The following is a 23753-nucleotide window of genomic DNA, read 5'->3' as shown; positions in this document are numbered from 1 at the left end:
TAAAGAGAAAAGCTGGGAAATGAAGAGTCCATATAAGTGACAAATACACAAAAGAATCTGTAAAAATAACCAGTAGTTAAGTGATGCTGGTAGACAAGTTAAAATAACTGACAGCTAGAGGGTAAAACAAGAATTAGGTATACAGCAAGATCACAAAATTGTTTCTCTTCACACATTTCACCTAGGAGAAATAAAGTCTTATAATTTAAGGGTATTAAAGTAGTTAGTGGGTGAATTAAATACACAGTACAATGTCTTTACTTCATGTCTTCACAATTGTACAACATGCCAGCTATTTAAAATTCATTGATTAATTCATTAATGTGGAATAAAGCGAGGGAAGTTCTACTAACTCTACACTGCAGAATTTCAAGTCCCACCCACAGATATTAAGCTATATTTGCATAATATAAAGTAAAAATAAACAAATTTATACAATTAGCAAGAAGCTCCAAGCAAACACGTTATACACTATTTGTATTTTCATCTAGTATCACCCTTCCTTTGGGTTTGCTCTTCATTGCTTTTCTTGTTCTCTAACCATCCCTACTCCCTCATATTTTAAAACTCTGCCCAAGACCCAAATTTATACAGTCCATCCTACCCACTCTAGAGCATAGTCTGTGCCCCTTTCTCCAGGCTCTTGGTTGAGAATACTACCCACTTAAAGGTCAAGTCATAGAGTAAAGAGCAAACTGAGCTTTTCTTCATAGCTTACGAGACAGTCTATCATATGTTTATTTCTAAGGTTATTTTAAAAAATTTATTACAGTAATCAATAACACTGGTAAAATTCAAAGAGCACTGAAGGTTGTAAAGAGAAAAACAAAAGCCTCATGTCTCTCTAGATGAACACCATTATAATTTACTTTTAGAAACTCTTGGGGAAAAGTGAAACTGAAGTTTTTCAGATTTATAAAGGTTAATTTGATGCATTTACTGAGTTTTACCTCTAATACCAGCCAATGGTGTCTAGCTAGCAGCTCATAATCAAAGACATTTATATTCTGTTGTGAATATTCATCCTGACATAAACATACAACATAAATAATTTCATATAATAAGTAACTTTTTTTTCCTTAGAGGATATGTTTCTTTCCTCCAGCTTAGTTGAGATATAATTGATATATTTCTGTACAATGTGACGATTTGATACACATAGTGCAAAATGATTACCTCAGTAAGGTTAGTTAACCCATCCACCACCTCACCTAATTATATTTTTTGTGTGTGTTTAAGATCAGGGCATTTATGATCTATTCCCTTTGCAACTTTCAAGTATATAGTACACTACTGTTAACTATAGGCACCATGCTAAATATTAGTTCCTAAGAATTTATTCCGCTTGTAACTGGGAATTTGTACCCTTCAACCATTTGTACCCTTTCCCCATTTCCCTCACTTCCCAGCCCTTGGCAATCACCCTTCTAATCTGTTTCCCTGAGTCTGGCTTTTTTTCTTAAAGATTCCATATTATATATGAGATCATGCAATGTTTGTCTTTCTCTGTGTGACTTATTTCATTAAGCATAATGCTCTCAAGGTACATCCATGTCACAAATGGCAAGATTTCCTTTTTTTAAAAAAATGGCTCAATAATATTCATGTATCTATATTTATGCATAAATATATATGTGCCACATAATATCTCACATTTTCATATACATGTATCACATTTTCATTATCCACTCATTCACTGATGACCACTTAGGTTGTTTCCATGTTGTGGTTATTTGTGAATAATGTTGCAATAAATATGGGTGTGCAGGTACACTTTGAGGTAATGATTTCATTTCCTTCCAATATATTCCAGAATTGGGATATATACACAGATGTGGAGCCATATGTTAGGTCTATTTTAATTTTTTCCATAATGGATGTACCAATTTACATTCCACCACAGGGTTCCCTTTTCTCCATATCTTTGCCAAGGCATTATTTCTATATTATTTTTTGTTTCTTTGCTTTTGATAACAGCCATTTTTACAGGTATGAGGTGATACCTCACTGTGGTTTTGATTTGCATTTCCCTGATGATTAGTGATGCTAAACTCCATTTCATGTACCTGTTGGCCACCCATGTCTTTCTGAAAAATGACTATTAAGGTCCTTTGTGTGTGTATGTGTGTGTGTACGTGTGTGCACGCGTGTGTGTGTTTGTGTGTGTGTGTGTGCGTGCGCGTGCGCACATGCGCTCAGTTCTATCTGACTCTTTGCGACCCTATGGACTGTAGCCAGCCAGGCTCCTCTGTCCATGGAATCTTCCAGGCAAGAATACTGGAGTGGGTTGCCACTCCCTACTCCAGGGGATCTTCCTACCCCAGGGATTGAACCCCTGTCTCTTGCATCTCCTGCACTGGCAGGTGGATTTTTTTACCACTGTGCCACCTGGGAAGCCCATTCAGGTCCCACGCCAATTTTTAAATCAGATTGTTCATTTTTTGGCTCAATATTGATTTGTATTGAGTTCTTCCAATATTTTGGATATTAACCTCTTATCTGGTACATGGTCATAAAGAACTTTTTTGTTTGTTTGTTTTTGTTTTGTTGTTTTTTATAAAGAACTTTTAAATTCTCAATGAATGTAAGTGGTCAGTCAGGTTTTACCACCAAAATGTACTGAGGGAAAACAAACCTTTTGTATTTCTGAATCTTTTTCCTTTTAGAATTGCCACTATAGACTTGTATTAACTCTACTCATGGAAACACAATTTATTATTATATACTAAATGATAAATTGTATCCTTTTATTCATTCATATGCTTCATTATAAATCTTATTCTTAGTCACAGTGTTCAATGATTGAAATCTAAGAATGCTACATATTTGACTCTCACTAAATACAGATAGTAACTTAGTACCCACTATTACAGGGTCTCTTTGTTGACCTATTTCTGTATATTTCCTGGAAGTAGCTCATACAGAGAATTTGGAAGAGAGCTTGTATAGTGAGTCAAGTGAAGATTCTCTATCATATGGTACATGGTGTATTCATTCAATGTCTAACTATTGTCTCCAATGTCAAGCCTTACATTGCTTTTAGAAGTATCCTACACACATTCCCTCTTTGCTATTGATTGTGGGTTATTATTTAAATCTCCTGTATTTGTTTGATTCAGTCTTTGATATTTGCCTCCTTTCATTTTCAACTCCCCCACCTTTTATGTTCTCTTACCAGCTATGTTCACTAGATGTTTAATCTGGCTGTTAATTCTTTCAACTCTCTTGATATTTTCTTAAGTATTTGTTTCATAGTCTCATAAAGTTTTGCACACTAAAACTTTTAAGCATTTTAAGTAAACAAATAATTAGAAACACATAAAATCAATATAAACAATTTTATATACTATGTTAAGTTGAAAATAAGTATGTTTATCTTTTAAATTGCATAATATAGGCTTAATTTTTAAAAAAGATTAAATAAGAAAGCACTCTAAAATGTATTCCTGCCTTTAAAATGCTCATTACCAGTCTGTCATCTCAATTTTTATTTTATTTTTATTTATTTATTTTTGCTATACAGTAGGCCCTTGGTGGTTATCCGTCTTAAACATGGCAGTGTGTACATGTCAATTCCAAAATCCCAGTCCATCCTTCTCTACTCATCTTAATTTTTAAATTGAGACCTATCTTATATTTGCCACCTGCTAAAATACAGTAAAAATAAGAAACATGGTTTATTAAGGATCATTTGATGCTCATGCATTTATGTCTAGAATTAACATATAAAAACCATGTTCAGCTAAACCTTGGGGGAAACTACATTTTGTATAAACATAAATCAGCATATATCCATTCCTTTTACAGTTATTAAGATGAGAACATTCTATATATAATATCCTATAACTCACTTTAAAAAAAAACAAATTTAACAAGGGTATCCTTCCATTATTCCACAGAGATCTACTTTTTGGAAGGGATGAGACCTAAGTCATGCAGCTGAATTAACTGGAGAAAAACGCATGACTCACTTTTAAATTCAGGAAGAACTCAAGTGGGCTCTTAACGCTGAGCCAATCAGTATAACTTTCGAGTCCATTCAGGCTCCCATTTTCCTAGATAACACCTTCTCTTCTTTGAGTCCTCTCTCTCACATTCCACATCTGGTCTGTCATGAATCCAGCTGACAATTTCAAATTACATCCAAAATCCAATGACTTCTCATCACTTCAACTCCTGGTCTATGGCACAACTATTTCCAAATTACCTCCCAGCTTTTACTCTTATGCCCCATCAGCCTATTTGTAATACATGTAATAGGTAAAACCAGAGCAAGCTTTTCAAAATTTGTCAGATCATGTTACTCCTCTGCTAAGACAAAGTCAGTCTGATATCATTATCTTTCTGGCCCCATATCTACCACTATTCCTCTGCTCAAGACACACTGGCCTCTAACTCTTTCATTTAAAACATCTGACATGTTCTTTTCTCAATGAGTCTACACTGGTTGTTCTCCCTACCTCAGAACATTCTTTCCTCACATATCCACATGACTAACTCCCTTGCTTCTTGTATGACTCTCCTTCAATATTCTCTTTTTAAATAAGACTTATCCTGCTAATCCTATTTAGTGTTGCAACAGCTCCTCCTAATTCCACTGACACTGCCAATACAACTTACCCTGTTTTATGCTTTTTGTTTTTTTCCTAATAACACATGTTATTTTCTGAGGTACAACATTATGTATATATTATGATTATTTTTGAGCGACTAAGCACAGCACAGCAGCATACACATATAGACATACATAATACACCGACACAGAGATCTGATAGCTTGGGCATCCTTGGTGGCTCAATGATAAAGAATCCACCTGCAATGCGGGAGACCTGGGTTCAATCCCTGGGTTGGGAAGATCCTGTGGAGGAGGGCATAGCAACCCACTCCAGTACTCTTGCCTGGAGAATCCCAATGAACAGAGGAGCCTGGTGGGCTACAGTCCTTGGGGTAGCAGAGTTGGACACGACTGAGTGACTAAGCATAGCACATGGTTATTTTCAAATGTCTCTCTCCCACCACTTGAATGTTGGCTCCACAAGGGTTCGGATTTTTATGTTTTGTTCACTAATCCCAAAACCTAAAACAGTGCTGGCACAAAGCAGGCCCTCAGTAAATATTTGAGAAAAAAGTGAACAAAAGTTTACTCATTTAATAAAAGTAGTTAAGATAGGTATTTATTTTAATAATTTTTAAGAGCTTAAAATATTTTATAGTAAAATTTATCTCCCATTCTGGTTCTCTAATTCCTATTCTCTCCCCATGAGATAATGTCATCACTGATATTATTTCCTTGCGTGTCCTTGCAGTGATTTTTCTGCATAAATAAGCATATATAAATGAACATTCTGTCCCCTATTATACAATATGTACTGTTAGGCATCGGTAAGGTTGTACTTTTAAGTATAATTTGAAAAACTGAATAGACCATGAAGATTTTTCTTTATTAGAAATAACAAGTTTCCTGGTTTGTTTTTAACAGCTGCATAGTATTTCATCTGGCTATCTCACAGTTACATTTGTCCTATATAGATGCATATTAGGTTTCTCCAACATTTGGTATTAAATATTGCTAAGAATAACTTTCTACCTGTCTCTAAAGTAATGTATCAGTGGATAAACTGCAAGAAGTAATTAACTAGGCCCATGGAAAATGTGTTTTTCTAATTTTGACAGATCTTGCCAATTATCCTTCATATGATTTGTGTCAATTTACATTTCACCAGAAACATAAAATAATGCCTCCTTCTTCACCAAAACTATTATATTCAATTTTAAGAATTTGGGAAATCCCAATATGTGACAAGTAGTATTTCACAGTGGCTTTTACTAAGAGTGAAGTTGAAATTTTCATGTGCTTAAGAGGCATGTATTTCTTTTTTCTGTAAACAGCCAGTTTATGTACTCTGTCATTTGTCTGATAGCAAAGTTGGTCTTTTATCTTCTTTTATTTTTTAGGTTTAGTTAAAAAAAACAGTCACTTTGGTGTTTGGAAAGTTGGACAGCCACATGTAAATCAATGACATTCAAATACTCTCTCACACCATACACAAAAATAAACTCAAAATGGCTTTAGGACTTAATAGACATGATACCATAAATTTTTCATAAGACAGCATAGGTAAACATTCTCTGACATAAATTATAGCAATATTTTCTTAGGTCAATCTCCCAAGGGAAAAGAAATAAAAGCAAAAATAAACTAATGGGACTTAATCAAACTTACAAACTTTTTCACAGCAAAAGAAACCATAAACAACAAAGAGAAAACCTATGAACTGAGAGAAAATATTTGCAAATGATGTGACCAACAAGGGCTTAATTTCCAAAATACACAAACAGTTCATGCAACTAAATAATAACAAACAACTCAATCAAAAAATGGGCAGAAGATCTAAAGAGAAAGAAGGCATACAGATGTTTTCCAAAGGTGACATACAGAGGGCAAATAAGCATATGAAACAATGCTTAAAGTTGCTAATTATTAGAGAAATGCAAATAAAAACTATGATGAGAAATCACCTCTGTTCAGAATGGCCATCATTAAAAAGCCTATAATTAATAAATGTGGGAGAGGGTATGGAGTAAATAGAAACTTCCTATACTGTTAGTTAGAATGTAAACTGATGTGGCCCCTGTGGGGAACAGAATGGAAGTTTCTTAGGAAACTAAAAATAGAGTTACCATGTGATCCAGCAATCCCACTCCTGAACATGTATTTGGAAAAGATAAAAAGTCTAATTCAAAAAGATATATGCACTGCAATGTTCAGAGAAGCACTATTTACAATAGTCAAGATATGGAAGCAATGCAAATGTCAATCAACAGAGGAATGGATAAAGAAGATGTGGTACATACACACAAAGGAATATTACTCAGTCACAAAAAAAATGAAATAATGCCATTTATAGCAATATGGATGGACCTAGAGATCATCATATTAAGTAAAGGCCAGAAAAAGAAATATAAATATCATATGATACCACTTATATGTAGAATCTAAAAAATCATACAAATGAACTTATAAAACAGAAACAGACTCAGAGACATAGAAAAAAATTAATCATTTCCAAAGAGCAAAGAAGAGGAAGGATAAATTAGGCATTTGAGACTAACAGATACACACCACTCTATGTAAAATAGATTAAAAATAATATGATCCTATTGTATAGCAGCAGGAACAATATTTACTATCTTGAATTAATATATAATGGGAAAGACTTTGAAAAAGAATATATCTGTATCTATATGAAACTGACTTACTTTGCTATATAAAACTTATATATGCCAATTACCCTCCATATGATTTGTGTCAATTTATATTCCACCAATAACATTATATATATGTGTGTGTGTGTGTGTGTGTGTGTGTGTATCTAAATCACTTTGCTATATATCTGAAATGAACACATTGTAAATCAACTATAATAAAATAGTTTTTTTTAAAAATTAGCCACTTCAGTAAGAATTACAAACTTGTTTTTTAATATTTGTAGTTTGTCTTTTGATTTTGGTTGTGTGTGTGTTGAAAAATGTGATCAAATTTACTAATCATGTCACTTCGTGGCTTCTAGATCTTGTTTTGAAGAGATTTTCTACTTTAAAGTCATAAGAAAAAAAAAAAACTGTGTTTGCTGAGTACCTCTGTGATGTAATATTTTACATTTAAGTATTTGATCCATTTATAATATACTTTGGCATGTGGTGTGAGATATGGATTCAACTTTTCTTTCCAGATGGCTGTGCAGTTGTCTCAAAATGTATTAAGCAATACATCTTTTCCCACTGATAGGAGACGCCATCTTTATCATTTTCAATATTCTTCCACTTATTAAAACTACTGCTGAAGTTGATAATCCTGTTCATTTCGTCATTTCATACACCAATAAAGACTTTTTCAACTACGTTTCTGTGAGAGAATTAAATTATAAAAAACGTAAATAAAATATGTGAGAACACTGTCCTGGATTAATCCAGGTGAGTCCTAAATGCAATTACAAGAGTTCTTATAAGAGAAAATCAGACACACAGGAATGGAGGAGGCAATGTGGCCATGGAACCCAAAGTTGAAGTGATGTTGTGGCCATAAGCCAAGGAATGCTAGCAGCCACCAACAGCTTGAAGAGGTGAGGAAGGGATCCCCCTAGAACCTTCAGAGGAATAACAGCCCTAGTTTCAATTTGGGCCCAGTGACACTGCTTTAAGACTTCTGGCATCTGGAACTGTGAGAGAATAAAAATCTGTTGTATTAACCCCTAAATTTATGATAATTGTTATAGACGTCATAGGAAAGTAATAAACAATTTTCTTAGGTTTGTGGCACATAAAAAATATATGTAGGCAAAATATGGCACTAGGGCTTAATCTAAAATTACTGTTATACATGAAAATTACCTGCATGGATACATTGATCTTGTAGTACAATAACATAGTGAATTCTATTATTTCTAGTAGTCCATCAGTTTATTAAGTAAAATCCACTGGATGGCAGTTCTAGGTATATAATCATATGATCTGCACATAGAGCTTTTCACTTCATCTATCTAAATTTCTTTTCAAAGTTCTAATATTTTTCTCTTGGCTTTTCCCCTCATCACAATGATAAATAATAGTCATGACAGTGGGCATCTTGCAAAGGTCCTGATTTGTGCAAATGCTTTCAATGTTTCCTCATTCTTCCCTCACCCCCACGCCTGGCTGACCTGTTTTGGACTGAGAGAATGAAGAAACATTCCAAGTCTAGTGTGTTTTTGACTATTTTCCCTTGTACCTGCATTGTTTTTGCTTTGTAAATGTTGTTATTTGGTTTGTAGATATTTGTAATTGCTACATCTTCATTGTGAACTGCATTTTTTCTATTAAAAATGACTTTATTCATCTCATTTGATGTTTGAGCTGATTCATCTGGTCTGACATTAAGTATCTGCTTGCCTTTGTTGTTGTTCAGTCGCTCAGTCATGTCCAACTCTTTGTGACCCCATTAATTGCATCATGTCAGGCTTCCCTGTCCTTCACTATCTCCCTGAGATTGCTGAAACTCATGTCCATTGAAAAAGTGATGTCATCCAACCATCTCATTCTCTGTCACCCCATTCTCCTCTTGCCCTGAATCTTTCCCAGCTTCAGGGTCTTTTCCAATAAGTCAACACTTTGTATGAGGTAGACCAAGTATTGGAGCTTCAGTTTCAGCATCAGTCCTTCTTGATGGATATTCAGGGCTGATTTCCTTTAGTATTGACTATTTTGATATCCTTGCAGTCCAAGAGACTCTCAAGACTCTTCTATAACACCACAGGTTGAAAGCATAAATTCTTTAGCACTCAGACTTCTTAATGGTCCAACTCTCACATCCGTAGGGGACTACAGGAAAAACCATGGCTTTGACTATAATGACCTTCCTCGGCAAAGGGATGTCTCTGCTTTTTAATATGCTATCTAGATTTGTCATCACTTTTCTTTCAAGGAGCAACCATCTTTTAATTTTGTGGCTGCAGTCACCATCCACAGTGATTTTGGAGCCCAAGAAAATGAAATCTGTCACTGTTTCCACTTTTCCCCCATCTATTTGCCATGAAGTGATGGACCAGATGCCACAAGCTTAGTTTTTTGAATGTTGCGTGCCTTTATCTGGCTTAATTTTTTATCCTTTAGTTTTCAACATTTTAAAAGCAATTTATTGTGTTATTTGCATATGGCATTTTCCTCTGTGATTTAGTTCAAAATCCACTTTCTAAAATACCAACACAAGCCAAAAACCCATTGCCATTAATGTTTTCTCTTGGCTGATTCCCTTCACTACAATGTTAAATGGTAATTGTGACACCTAGCATCTAATTGATTTTCACTCTTTTTAATATTTTAACTTGTTTAAGGGATTTTTTTTAGAAGAAAATATTTTAACATTAGTTACTTCATTTTTCTTCATGTGTAGTTTCTCTGTACATATCTTTGTTCCAGTAGTTATGATCTTATAATGATAACTTTATGAAACTCTGTATTTATTAACTTATATAATTTATACAGCTTTTTTCTCTATTCAAAATCTATTAGTTTACTTCTATGAGCAATAAAGATATTAGCATATTTCCTGTTACTCTGTCCTTCTCTTTCTTTCCTTCACTATATTTCACTTAGTATTTTTTAGTATTTTTCTCTGTACTGTTAAACTCTGCTTATACTTTTATTATTTGAACCTTCATGGACATTCTTTGACTTGCAAGTATTAAAGAAGTGGAAATCAACAAACTTAAACTATAAAACCCAGGAAGAAAAGGAGAGAAAAGAGGTCGAGGTAATACGTCATTTCTATTTTAAGGGAATAGAATACAGTGTTTCCATTTTTTTTCTCGTCTGTATTTTATAGTTAAATCCTTTCAGTGCTCACTGCTCATCTTTCTGGGGTAATTTTTAAGTTATTTCAATGTAAGTGACAGTAGTTCATCTTCTGATTTTTTTCAAAACAATATTTGAGTTCAAAACTATCTGTAGTCTTTATACCCGAAGACACTTAGAATTAAAAATACAAAATGCTTTTATTTCTATATGATTATATAGATGTTACTCCACAGTCAACTGGCCCTAAAACTGGCCTTCCAATCAGTAATTTAATCATTCTTCATGCTTGAAGTCTGTAAGTTCATGAAGCTGTGTCTTGGTTAATTCATGAAGCTATGTTCTAGGTTAATTTCCCATGGCCTTTTCCAGATGTGGATTCAAATTATCTTCTATTTTACAAAAGACACTAAATTTTATCTTTAAATATTTATTCTTTTTTCTTTAGTGTCTATCTCAATTTACCTACTTTCGCATATTAGCACACAAAATTTTCTCTATAATTATTTAATTATTTGTTTGGTTTCTTTTATTCATTCTTCTCATTTTAATCTTTTATATCCTTAAAAGTACTTTCCATAATATCTAGTCACTCTTCTGTTCTTTCCAGTTTCATCTTTTTCTTAATTTATGTTTTACCTGGAGGAACATTGTTTTACAATGTTATATTAGTTTCTGCTGTACAACAACATGAATCAGCTGTAATTATACATATATCCCATCCCTCCCCTCCCCTCATCCTACCCTTCTCAGTCATCACAGAATGGCAGGCTGGGCTTCCTGTGTTATATAGCAACTTCTAGCCATCTATCTATTTTACACATGGCAGCATATCTATATATATATGTGGAGAGGAAATGGCAACCCACTCCAGTACTCTTGCCTGGAAAATCCCATGGACGGAAGAGCCTGGTAGGCTACAGTCCATGGGGTTGCAAAGAGTTGGACACGACTGAGTGACTTTCACTTTTCAGCATATATATGTTGATGCCACCTTCTCTGTTCCTCTCATTCCTTCCTTCCCCCACTGTGTCCACAAGTCTGTTCTCTATATCTGCATTTCCATTGCTTTCCTGCAAATAGGTTCATTAATACCATCTTTCTAAATTCCATATATATATGCGTTAATGTTGTACTGTATTTGTTTTTCTCTAACTTACTTCACTCCTTATAATAGGCTCTAGGTTCATCCACCTCACTAGAACTGACTCAAATTTGTTCTTTTTTATGGCTGAATAATATTCCATCGTGTGTATGTACTACATCTTCTTTATCCATTCATCTGTTGATGGGCATCTTGCTTCCATGTCCTAGCTATTGTAAAGAGTGCTGTTATGAACAATGGGGTATGTGTGTCTTTTTCAATTATGATTTTGTCAGGGTATATACCCAGTAGTGGGATTGCTGGGTCATATGGTAGTTTTATTCTTAGTTTTTTAAGGAATTTCCATATTGTTTTCCACAGTGGCTCTATCAATTCACATTCCCACCAACAGTACAAGAGAGTTCCCTTTTCTCCACACCCTCTCTAGCATTTATTGCTTGTAAATTTTTTGATGCTGGCCATTTTGACTGGTGTGGGGTGATACCTGATTGTGGTTTTGATGTGCAATTCTCTAAGAATTAGAAAAAAAGATATTGAGCATCACATTATTGGCTATCTTCCATTTTATATTTGAAGTATCTATTGAAGTTTGTTTTGGCCAGCTCATCTTCTGTCATTTTACAACATGTTTCCAGAGTCCCTGCTTTCTGGGCTAGTTTTGTTCCTAGAGTTGATTGCTTTATTCATTTTCTCTCATCTCCTTCTCTTTGTGTCCTATCCATCCCTCCCTGTCTGTTTCCTTTTCTTTCTTTATGAAGAAACCAATTCAATATGTTTTCAGTAATATTAGGATTCAGTTGTAATGCCCATAGTCTGAAATAGGCAAAAGGAGCTGAGACCTAATAGGAGCCACATGAGAGAATAAATGAAGAGAAGCAATTTAGGAGAAATGTAGTGGTAAAGGACACCATGGATCTCAGAAAATGATGGCAAAAAGTATGCCCTGAAGGTACGTAACACCCCCTAAGTTGCCACAGGCCTTGTTTGTAATCACAGGTATGGGAACAGGTGAGTTGAGCTGGCAGCAGAATCCAGTAGACCCAATTAGATTTAGCAAAGTAAAGAGGTAGGAGCTACACAAACAAGTCATTTTTACAGAAAACATTCTGTGTCTGTGGCAGCAGAGGAAACTAGCCCTTGGAAAGCAAACTTGAAACAATACCCCAGACCCTTCCCACCAACACATACACACACACACACAACCCCGTGTGCACGCCAGGTAAAACCATTACATCCAGTCATGAATAATAAAGGGAAGACCAGCACGGCGTTGATAACTAGGGTACTCTATGCAAATGAAAAGAAATAGCAAAACATAGCATTAGGCAACAACTGATCAATAGAAAAATGTTACTACAATGCAACAGAGAGGCTGGAAAATTGAAATTTTTCATGTCTGTTAGTCATTTGCATTTCTTCTTTGATAAACTATATGTTTAAGAATTTTATAAAAATGGGTTGTCTTTCCCATATTGAATTGTTGACACTCTTTTTATGTTAAGAAAATCAGCGTCTTCCTTGTTGTAGCTACCAACTATTAATTCTTAGGTTTTGAACTGCCTTTGAATTTATACACTTTTTTAATTATTTAAAAAATTTTTAGTGAAAATTACAAATCTATTATTTTATGGCTTTTAAAGAGTTGCTTTGAAAACAAAATACTGAAGTCATAGATATGTTTTCCAAAGATACTTTTAATTTCACAAAGCACATCCATTCCATGTGATTTGTAGGTTCAAAACGTACGAATGGCTTCTTGAATAGTTAAAACCTAAACTTTAAATTTCTTAATAAGACCTCTAAATCCATTATACATCTTGGCCCTGTAAGATTCTTTTTATGGTAGATATATAAAGTTTAAGTAAGAAAGGATTAAAAAGAAATAAAGTACACTATGAAAGTGTTTAAGAAAAACTGAAATAAGATCTTAGGTATAAACATTAAAATGCATCAAAAATTATATAAACTATTATGCTTATTGATCATTTCCTTTTGTTACTGGATCTGTGAACTCTCTGCTTATGCTCTCTATTATTTTTTGCTTTTGTTAATGAAAATACCTTTAATTATTCTTCCAATAATAAATAATTATAAGAAAGTTTCAAACTCTGGAGATAAGTGAAAATCTTCTAAAGTTAACTATAATTTGGTATATACTGTACAGGACATTAGACTAGATGATTGCCTGTTTTTTTCTGAAAACTTACCTTCCCTGAACATAATAATCTTACTTAGTCTTTTTCAAAATATTTACCTTTTACACAGCCTTGAGACACAAAACCAGTATGTAAAAGGTTTTAAGAAATGTAAAGACATCAGTTAAGAGCACTGTTAACCAAAGTTTCTGGTTATAGAATAGTAGAAAACTAATGGAGCTCAGGATTAATCTAGGTATGTGTCAGTGGGAGTTTAAGTCAAGCAAGATTGGGCCTATCAGGCCAATGATGAGGGTTAAAACATTAAATTCCTGGTCAGTTCAAAAAGAAAGTGACTATTACATGACTCAGATGTGGACACTGAGACTGTCCAAGTATTTCCTGACTAAAAGAAAAGTGGATTTGGGCTACACTGGTAGGTAGGGAGACCATCAGGTGTTACCGGTACCCAAAGCTGAAGAGAAAACTTAAATAGACTAAAAAGCATTAAAGACATAAATAGCATTCAAAAACATCTCTCAACCAGACACTTTACATATGAGTTTGAGCACACTTAAATAAACAGTAAATTCATATTATATAAAGCTATTCTAGAAAATAGAAAAGAGTAAAAAGTTGCTCATCTCATTTTATAAGGCTGGTGCAATATTTTTTTTTTTTTGGTGTAATCTTAATTGCAAAACCAGACAAGGAAAATGAAGGAAAAAGTATAGTACATTTCACTTAAGAATGTAGATTCTAAAATCCTAAATAAAATATCTTCTAACAAAATACAATAATGTATGAAAATAATGCACTACGAGATACACAGCACAATCCATTTATGCATATTAAAATTTCATGTGTATAAGTGGGGGAGAAGGCAGGATAGAGATATAGTTAAGATGAATTCAGCCATGAGGTAACTGTTGAAGCTGAGACATGGGCACATGAAAGTTCATGGTGTTATGCTCCCTTTTCTTTTTTATTTGAAGTTTTCCATTTAAAATAAAAAAATATATATATATAAAATAATATGTTTTGAAAATACATATAAACAAAAGAGAACAATGCAACAGATATTAGACTACATATCAGAATGATTTCCAATGAGTCCAGGTCAGCAGCATGATAATGGAAATGAGAATAAAAATACACAAATAAAATAAGTGGTTTCCAAAAAAAAAAAAAAAGAAAGTGCTTTCCATCGACCAGTTATGACAGTGTGCCCTGAACTAAGGAATGTGATTAACTCTATTTTCTATGCAAATGGTACAGTAAAAAGGGAACCTCGCTTTTAAAAAAAATCAGAAGGATCTATGACTATGGAGATAAAGGAACTATAAAAATAACTGCATAACTATTATAATTCAGAAAACAGTTGAATAGCTATTCTAAGCAACCAACTTACCACATAAAAGTACAGATGAATTATAAATAAGTAATATCATTTATATTTTCAAGAAAAGTCATTTCTGACAATAATGTTTATCATAAAAAACTAGCAAAAAATCACCAAGATGCTAATCAGAAATTAAGGAGAAAAAATAAACTCTAAGTACTTGTACTCTACAAGAATAAAGAAATATAGAACAAAGAAAAATAATTCCTGCACCAGAGGTTGTATACTGTTGTATTTGATTCACACAGTAGCAAAAGTGGATACTGTCACAGGAAAAGTTTTATGCTGTTTTTGAAAAATTAGGACTTTTCAAATTTTGTATTTCTGGTTTCTTCTGGGAAAAAGTCATGATATTTGATATGACTGGTCTCTTATTCCCACTTAGAAAGGATTTTAGAGCTAAATAGAAGTGCCCCATTAAGAGGTTACACACTCTCCAAGGTTCCATTGTACCTATCTGACCCACAAAATAATTATTATTTTAAAAAATGTTTTTAATTGAAGGATAACTGCTTTACAGAATTTTATCATTTTCTGTCACACATCAACAATGATCAGCCATAGGTACACCCCTGTCACCTCTCTCTTGCACCACACAAAATTATTTAAAGTACCCTTTTTGCATTTTGTACTCTCTATCTCATTCAAAATTGTGCCAAATGTATTCAGAATTTACTTAGTAACATAAGCATGTAAGCAGTCATGGGAGACATGAACAAAATACGGTAAGTGAAAGGATATCACAGGTCAAGACAAATCTTCAGGAGCTCAAGAAATAATGAAAAAGAAGTTAGGTATTCAGAAGTAATACTATGAGTGTTTGAAACTGTTGCAGGGTTTTTTTTTTGGAGTGGTTAAAAAACAAGCTTTTAACATGGTTAAGGACATAAATATTAATAAAAAATACAGTGCATAGCAGGGTCTGAAAAATCATTTTTTCAAGTTAAATTCTGAGTTGTGCACCCAGTTTTGATAGATGCTACTTAATATCTTCTTCATTCTTTTTAATTAGTTTGCATTCTTCCGTAATACATCAACTTTATCAACTGCTCATTATAAATGAAATCTGATCCTTTCTGCCAAGATGGTATTAAGGCATAACAATTTATTTCTGAATATGAATGAATGTGGTTTATCAGGGCCAGTGACAAAAAAGTAAGCAAGTTTAGCAAGTTAAATTATAATCTGGCAACCCTAACCATTTAAATTAGATTATTTATGAGGCTATAGTCATTACTTACCTTCAGTGTCTATTTTTTAAAGATCCTGTCTGTAAACCAGATAACCTTCAATATCTACTTCCCACATGCAGAAACTGATATCCTCAATAATCATCTAAAAGAAAAAGATAAGAAAATATCATGACTTTGAGGTTATAAATATTTTTTTATTTATTTTAAATATTAAGGGAAATCTTAAAATTATAAGTATGGGCAAAGGGAGGTGTCTATTGTGTGTGAACTATGTGTGTGACATGTTTTATGCAATTAGACGGTAATAATAATTTTTCCCTTTAGAAGAATCAGAAAGGCCTGTGAAACATACTTTGACATTTTGATCCCTGGCATAGAGTGTAGCATCAATGGACATGAATTTAAGCAAACTCTGGGAGATAGTGAAGTACAAGGAAACCTGGCAGGTAGTAGTTCACGGGGTTGCAAAGAGTCAGACTAGACTGAGTACCTGAACAACAACACAGAGTTTAGTACTTTCTATAGCACCAATTTTATCTTGCTAACCTAGTTTTCATCAACATTTTGAAGAAATATAATTTTAAACACATTAATTCTTATGTTCTACAGGAATGTAGCCCTACCCTAAAAAGTACTTTCCTTGTTTAGAATGGATAATTACCAAAAATATATTCTTGATTACCCTTGAGTTGCCTGTAAAAGTCAGGGCCATAGAAATCAATTAGCTAAACAGTCTGTCTTCATGAAAAGTGAAGTGAGTGAGTGAAGTCGCTCAGTCGTGTCCGACTCTTTGCAACCCCATGGACTGTAGCCTACCAGGCTCCTCCGTCCATGGGATTTTCCAGGCAAGAATACTGGAGTGGCCTAGAGAAAAACATAGGCAAAACACTCTCTGACATAAATCACAGCAGGATCCTCTATGATCCACCTCCCAGAGTAATGGAAATAAAAGCAAAAATAAACAAATGGGATCTAACTAAACTTAAAAGCTTTTGCACAACGAAGGAAACTATAAGCAAGGTGAAAAGACAGCTTTCAGAATGGTAGAAAATAATAGCAAACGAAGCAACTGACAAAGAATTAATCTAAAAAATATACAAGCAGCTCATGCTGCTCAATTCCAGAAAAATAAACGACCCCAAAAAATGGGCCAAAGAACTAAACAGACATTTCTCCAAAGAAGACATACAGATGGCTAACACACACATGAAAAGATGCTCAACATCACTCATTATCAGAGAAATGCAAATCAAAACCACAATGAGGTACCATCTCACGCAGGTCAGAATGGCTGCTATCAAAAAGTCTACAAACAATAAATGCTGGAGAGGGTGCAGAGAAAAGGGAATCCTCTTACATTGTTAGTGAAATGCAAACTAGTACAGCCAGTATGGAGAACAGCATGGAGATTCCTTAAAAAACTGGAAATAGAACTCCCATATGACCCAGCAACCCCAGTGCTGGGCATACACACCGAGGAAACCAGAATTGAAAGACACACATGTACCCCAATGTTCATGGTAGCACTGTTTACAATAGCTAGGACATGGAAGCAAATGGATAAGAAAGCTGTGGTACATATGCACAATGAAATATTACTCAGCCGTTAAAAAGAGTGCATTTGAATCAGTTCTAATAAGGTGGATCAAACTGGAGCCTATTATACAGAGTGAAGTAAGTCATAAAGAAAAACACCGATACAGTATATTAACTCATATATATGGAATTTAGAAAGATGGTAACGATGACCCTATATGTGAGACAGCAAAAGAGACACAGATGTAAAGAACAGTCTTTTGGACTCTGCGGGAAAAGGCGAGGGTGGGATGATTTGAGAGAATAGCATTGAAACATGTATATTATCATATATGAAATAGATCGCCAGTCCAGGTTCAATGCATGAGACAGGGCGCTCAGGGCTGGTGCACTGGGCTGACCCTGAGGGATGGGATGGGGAGGGAGGTGGGTGGGGGGTTCAGGATGGGGAACACATGTACACCCATGGCTGACTCGTCAATGTATGGCAAAAACCACTACAATATTGTAAAGTCATTAGCTTCCAATTTAAAAAAAAAAAAAAAAGAAAAGAAAAAAGAATACTGGAGTGGGTTGTCATTTCCTTCTCCAGAAAATTTTCCGGACCCAGGGATTGAACCTGGGTCTCCCGCACTATAGGCAGATGCATTACCATCTGACCCACCAGGGAAGTCTGGGTGAAAAGGTCAATATTATTCAAACTTTATCACTTAAACTGACCAATCAGTGCTTTACATTAACCTAGTTAAGCTTAGCAGAGGCCTTTTAAAAGAAACTGCCGTCTAATAGAGAACTGGGATTATTCAGAGAAAATGCTTTGTTGAAATAATTTTGATTTCGATTTCCTTTGATTGTGTAAATAAGCCTGAGACAAGCAGTTAGGGAAACAGAATTTAGATGCCACAGTGCCATACCTTTAGCATGTGGTTTTGAGTACTACAGATTCCAAAGTCAATCAATAATTTTTTGACTAGGAACATCACTGTTCCTTTTGTTCATTAGTGGATATCCCTGATTCATTGCAGCTACACATTAAAAACATGTGGGACACTTCTAAATGTATGGAGACAGTCTCTTCCTTAAATATTCAGATTTTAATTGGTATCACATGGAGCTGCTGCTGTTGCTAATTTTCAAAAGCATTAAGGAAGGATATTCTACTGGTTAAGAAACAATCTCACTACAACTGTCTGACTTAATTTCTACAGATAACTAGTAAGACATTAACTTAAAAAATACTGTCTACAGATGTTTATGAAAATTAGTAAGATCCTTGCTATTCGGACTACTCAATACTTAAAATGACTTCAAAACTTCCATCACACACACAAATATACACAAACCTATAATATCTTAGATTACATGAATCCAAGCACAGTGTAAATGGTAGTTACAGTGAATTTAAATTATAATGCACTTAAGGACCAAAGGCACTACTTTAAAATGTAAATTCTCAGGTGTCCTGCCCAGAGATTTTGATTCAGAAGAATTAGGCTAAGGCCAAGGAGTTTCTATTTTTATAGATGTCTCTGGTGATTATAATATAAAAGGTCTCCAATCCCTGTAAAACAGTTCTCTAAGTCTTTATGAACAGTGACTACTACCAGAACTTTATTATTGACATTTATAAAAATACCTCTTGAATTTGTTCTAAGTTATATTCCTAATCTTAAAAGATAATCTCAAGATCCACTGGTAAAACATAACTTTAAACTTAGAGTAAATAGGACTTAAGTAATACATCAACATAGCTAAATCTAAGATAATGTTTATGGATCATATATTTTGGTAAGCCTTACTAGCCTTCTAAGTAAACTGTATAGGTAATCAATACAATATAATGATTTTATTGTATATGTATATATATATATTATATATATTGTGGCCAAAAAAGAGAGAAAACTAGGTTATATTCTATAATGAAAATTTAACTTAAAACCTCATATATAACTAGAAACATGTCTTCAAAGTCTCAAAATTAAAATTTTTTGTCCTTAACTTAGTGGGGGGGGGGGGGAAGCTCCTCTAATATCATCATTTGCTCTGTTTAAACACAAAGCCAAAATTTTAAAAAGAAAGTCTTAATAATTCATTTCCCTCAAGAACTACACATACATAACTTACTAAAAATAACATAAAATAGAGTGCTAACATTTTAGTTTCGAAAATTCTTATAAATAGGCCCAGAAGTACTTCACAGTAAAAATAATATATTCAATATCATATACTCTTTAGATTTTTTCTGAAAATGAAAAATCTAATAAACATAGGTAAACATCAGAGTCTCTGCTATACCCAGTAAGGATGATGATCAACAACTACTAAACCTTGAAAGAAAACTATACATAGTTTCTCTTACATGCCTAAGATGGAAGTCCTCCTAGTATTTTTTCTATATGCACATGCTGCTAAAGACTTTAGGTTTTTCTAGTAAGTTAACATCAATCTTCAGTTTGTGACCAAAGTTGATTTCCCCCGCAGGCTTCGTGCTGCTTAATAGCAACAGTCATGGACTTCTCAAATGTCCTCACAAACAGGGAGCTAGTCCATCTCGAATCTGTAGCAGAGGCTGTATGTCTGCCTCTGTGATTTACAGCTATGAAATGAAGTGTCTTTTGGCAAGACTCTTGATCTTCTATTATCTGACCTCAGCTGCCTTTTGCTGTTTATCTCTCATCTCCTGGCCAACCAAAAATTAGCTCAGATACTGCTCCCTCCTTAAAGGAAACTTCCATCAACTTGACACTAAAGCTATCTTTCTAATATTGATTTTCTACGCTCATTATTGCAAAATACTTAGCTAATTAATCAGGTACTAACTTACAGTCCCTTATTTCTACCTTTTCTTTTTTAATTCCTTAAGACTTGGCATATTTGTTAGTGTTTCTAGTAATTAAGTATAGTGTTTTACAGTGATGAGGTGAGGCACCCAGCTTTTCTCTTCAGTATACTTTACGACGATGAAGGATTTAAAAATTGTAATCTCCCTATGCTGCATGAAATTTCTCATCTGTTCTGAGGACTACTGCACCTAACTCTCTTAATGTCTAAACCAGGTAATTTTGCTTGAGAGTAATAGTGTAATTATTACTGGTATTAATAAAAACTAAAAGAATGATCAATTTTCAGTAAATTAGAAACTATTTAAACATATTTAACACAGAAGTCACTGGGAACACAGTTTAGTGTTTCCTTAGGAACACTATTTTAAGAAGAACCAATAACTCTATAAATCACAAAATGCCATACATCACAAAAGAATTCAGCCTCTACATATTACTCTTTAACGATTAAAAATACAGACTTCTAGATAATGGACATAGGTATCTCTAACATTGGTCATGTAAGTTGCTAAAACTTATTCCTTGTTTTTATTTTTATTTATTTCTCCATGTATTTTTATTAGTTGGATTTTTTTTTTAATATGGTCTCATACTTAAAACTAAAATCTTCAGTAGTTTTGGAAGCCTTACCTAATACACCCTCGTATCATTTCTGCCTCGCGTTTTCCACTCTTGCAGTTTATCAGGTTTCTCACTGCAAGTAAAATGCCATGAAGGTCTACTTCTGACCCTTCTTCACAATAAGATTACTTCTAAGTTCTCTTTTTGCTCTATATGCTTTCTAGTATTTCTGTACCATTTACATAATAAAGCCTCTGTGATATCACGGTTTATCCTAAAAACCTCAGTCTTGCTTCTGAATAATGTTCTATAAGCCTAATCACATTAAAATCCATGAAATATGGTTCAATACTGGGATGCCAAATTTACGGTTTTAACTCAATTTTTTCTACAAAAAAATTTGCCTTCTTAAAGTATTTCTGCACTCTCAAGTTTAAAATATGGCAGTTTTTACAGGAAGAAAATATGCTACCTAAAAATTCCCTGAGCTATGGAATTAAATTCAATCTAAACTTTTACCGGTGATTGCTTTCATACCATTAGCAGTATGCAATTTCATAGCCCTCAAGATCCCATTTATTCTGATCTGATAGTGACTTAGGAATTTTTTTAATTCACAAGTTTCATATATGGCTGAGTAAAAACAAATTACAGCAAGAAATTACAGAATAAAATAAAACCTCATAAAATCTTAACAGAAAATATTCAAAGAATTAAAAATACTTCTAGCCTATGTTTGCTTCTCTAAAGTTTCCAATTTCTTCAGCACAACAAGAGCTCTCATCATGCAATTCATGGACCAGTTTTCTCAACTGTTTTTATAAAAGTAATAATCTTAGCTGGAGCATATTCCAGCTATTCTTAGTAACAGAACCATTATTAGATTTATTCCAGATCACTCTTTTAGTGTATCTGGGATAACTTTTCTGCATTTCTTTTTTGTAGCTATTCTATGTTTCTGTGGTAAACAGCCTAAGAGTCCCTTATTGAGTATGGCCAAGTCACTTTCAAAAACAAAGAACCATATGTTATTCTAAATTTTGTCCACCAGATTAAGCCTTGTCTTTAGCCCTCCTGCAACTTGTCTAAATGATCTGGCTTCAGTAAGAAATTATAAAGTCCAAAGCAACTGAAGTTCTATGAAAGTTAATAATAACCAGGCAATTCAAGGTATTCACAGGAAATGATACGTTTTCATTAGATTAAAAAAAAAGCCACTTTCTTCTTCCCTTTCTCCCTGCTACTAGCATTCTCTAAAAACATCCATCTAGTTCAGGCAGGGTATGTCTTCAGCTAAAATACATCATCAATTTGGTTCTGACAGACCTCCTTAATTACGTCTGTTATTTGGGGAATACTAGTGAGTGATTTTTTGGCTACACTAATATGCAAACACTGACCTTTTTGGAGAGAAACAATTAAGTAAACATTTTGCCAAATATGGTACCAAGAATACACATATTTATATTCTGGCAATAATAAATTCAACTGTAGTTTTATCTTATTGGACTTGTTGATAGACAATTAATGAGCAAATAGAGGTGGGACCAGTAAATGGGTTGGCAGTTCATTTATCACTTTAGTTCTACATAGTCTCACCCAACCTCAAAAATAAGGTTCTTAAAAACTACTATGAATGATAACTAAAGGTTGAGAAAGATAAGTATGTTGTAGAGGGGGGAATGAAAAGTATTGGGAGGATGAAATCATGTGAATATGAAGGTCTGTGTCAATAAGCTCACATTGAGTAAAACATATTTTAAAAAGGGATCATTTCATTTATCCTTCCATGTGTTAGAACTTTTCAAGGACTTCCTCAGTGGCAGTGTTACAGAAAAACACTATAAAGCTATGTTGTATAGCTTTATTATATTTTATAAAGCTATTTTACTTTTGGAAATAATACACTATACACCTTGCTCTCTGCCTCCCTCCAAATGTTGACTGTTAGAAGTTTATGACTAGGATGGTGTTGATGTTATCTCCTTTTCAGGTTCTGTCTCTTGCCTCCCAAGTCCTGACTCAGTTGTCTCTCAACATATTTTCAGCAGTCTGACTCCACTTCCTTTATCTTTTTTTGTGATTACTTTAAAAAGTCATTACTATTGACATTACCTCCATTTTCTAAAACATCATATTCGTTTTCTCTCATTCTCATTACCAATAGGAGCTGCCTGTGTGTCTAGAACACCAGAAATGATCTATTTTTCAATACTGGAGAGTTCTATAGAGGAGGGGAAAGAAGGGAAGAAAACCAACAGTAATAGCTACTAGTGATTTCATTGCTCAGGATTATGCTAAAAGGGTAGATGGAATTGCTGAACAGGAGAGAGGGATATCAAAGAAGGAAATTTCAACATCAGAGGGTATCCTTCAATCCTTCTAAAGGCCTCTTCCAACTCCATGATTCTTTGAATTTATGGTGAGGAATTACAAGAAATTTTATTAGCAAATAAGAAGATCTTTTTCTTTTTAAAAAGCATTCAGAAGTCAAACACAAAATTTGCACTGCCTCTTTTCAGAAACAGAAATTCACGAATATTTAACAGAATATCATTAATTTTTAAAATTCCAAAGCAACATAGCAAGATATAAGCATGAGTCATATCCAGTTAGCAATTTATTACCTAACATATATATCTAACAAAC

General features: G+C 33.9%; 1 long non-coding RNA gene across 1 annotated transcript in view; it reads right to left on the bottom strand.

Annotated features, from left to right (window-relative positions):
• LOC122453867 overlaps positions 1-23753 on the bottom strand; it is a 207507-nt gene that overhangs the window by 26535 nt on the left and 157219 nt on the right. The window contains exon 3 of the long non-coding RNA XR_006273202.1: positions 16213-16306. This is a non-coding gene — a long non-coding RNA (uncharacterized LOC122453867). The remainder of the gene's footprint in view (positions 1-16212; positions 16307-23753) is intronic.

The sequence above is a fragment of the Cervus canadensis genome, chromosome 15, assembly GCF_019320065.1.
Source record: "Cervus canadensis isolate Bull #8, Minnesota chromosome 15, ASM1932006v1, whole genome shotgun sequence".
NCBI lineage: Eukaryota > Metazoa > Chordata > Mammalia > Artiodactyla > Cervidae > Cervus > Cervus canadensis.
This window is presented reverse-complemented; position numbering and strand designations above follow the sequence as displayed.